The sequence below is a fragment of the Zea mays genome, chromosome 4, assembly GCF_902167145.1.
Source record: "Zea mays cultivar B73 chromosome 4, Zm-B73-REFERENCE-NAM-5.0, whole genome shotgun sequence".
Lineage (NCBI taxonomy): Eukaryota > Viridiplantae > Streptophyta > Magnoliopsida > Poales > Poaceae > Zea > Zea mays.
Genome location: NC_050099.1, coordinates 220,206,840 through 220,208,506, shown reverse-complemented (window position 1 = coordinate 220,208,506; position 1,667 = coordinate 220,206,840). Strand labels below are relative to the sequence as shown.

Genomic DNA, 1,667 nt, shown 5'->3' with positions numbered 1-1,667 from the left:
TAATTCTGAGACTTTAAACATCTTTTTATGATATACAAACCATATCACTATGCCAATTACACTGTTTTCCTCTCTAGTTTTACGAATGATCATACTTCTTATTATGTAGGTTAATACTCCTTATTATGTAGCCATATTTATTATTTACGAAATACTACATTCAAACATATATTTCTCACAATCAATCTTCATTCAACTACAATCACATTTATATGCGATTTAGTATATTTCGATGGCATTTACGTTTTTACCAAATAATAGCGCAACAGCAAACCATATTGAACCACATTATTATCCATTTTATATCCATCTCATAAATTTTTAACAGTAATCAACAAGCCCTCCAACTCAAGTACAATTAAATTTCACTATAAGACTCATCAGTCGTATCTACACTCATCGCATCCTTCTTTGAAGTAGTTGTTTCATTCCATTCGGGATCTCTCGATGTATTAATGTTCCTCGACCCTGGTGGACGCCCTTTTTTCTTGGGTTAGCAAGGCTTACCAAACGAACTCTATTTTCTTCAACTGAAAGGCAGGTTCTGCTATTATGACCATCTGCAACCCCACACTTCTTGCACCTTCTGTTCATCTTTTTTCTCCTTTGGCGCCTAATTTTACAGTCCTTACCTCATCACTTCTTATCATTCTTCCTTTTGGTTTCTCATTTATTGGTTTATCCATACTCACTCCTCCAATGTTAAAATCTAGCTTCTGCACAATAAAATAATATGCACATTATTACATCATACAACTCAGTTGTGCCCTTCAACATATTAGTTGTTATCTATATAACATTGTATTCTCGTTTATTACCTTCCTAGATTGTTTGTCTGTTTCGCAACCACCCCAATCTTCTATTCCAATTCCTCCACGCAAAAGGGGTTCACCTCCCAGCATTTTACTTTTGCGAACGCCATCCTGTCACCATATTAGAGATACATAATTTACTATTGTATTTAACATAAATGCAATTATTATAATGCATAAATTCTTACATGTTCAACTCTTACTAAAGCATTTGATGCACCAGGCTCACACCCAGCTTTATCACCCACGTTTTCATCACCAACCACCTGCAACACAGACTTAATCTAATACAATAAACATTACCAGCATTATTACAACCAAAATTTATTCCAATTAGTTATGTAACACATAAGTTTCTTACATTTTGATCAGCTTGTTCAGTTTGACTGCCTGATCCCATACCCCCAGTAAATACATCCCCCTCCTGCACTCATAATTGACATATTAAATTATTACTTACTTAATATATATGAAGTCAAATAGTTCAAAGTTCACCCATCAACTGATTTTCATCACAATCAATACCGTCGTCACTGTCATCACACCAATATCAGGTTCTATTCTTGACAAAACTCGGACCAGGTCGTCTAATGTATCAAGTGCCTTTTGATGTCCTGCTTTGGACATACTTGCATGATGAACAAACTTCATTGTTTTCGTTATACAACGTATCTATTATTGAACTCTTCATTTAAACAACAATATTCTTTTAGTGTTTCTTGAAATGAACTCTTCAGATATATGATCATATTCAATCTTCTCTAAAAGTGCACTTTATTTCAAGTGCAATTGTGACCAAATCAGTAAGTCTTTGTTGCATCGTTATACAACATAAATTTTACTTCAACTTCATTA

General features: G+C 33.9%; 1 long non-coding RNA gene across 1 annotated transcript; it reads right to left on the bottom strand.

Moving 5' to 3' along the window:
- Nucleotides 1–278: 278 nt before the first annotated feature.
- LOC103654623 (uncharacterized) lies at nucleotides 279–923 on the bottom strand. Its single transcript, XR_002750492.2, has 2 exons — nucleotides 819–923; nucleotides 279–716 (listed from the first exon to the last, which is right to left on the bottom strand). It is a non-coding gene; the product is annotated as an uncharacterized lncRNA (long non-coding RNA).
- Between the last annotated feature and the right edge of the window lie 744 nt (nucleotides 924–1,667).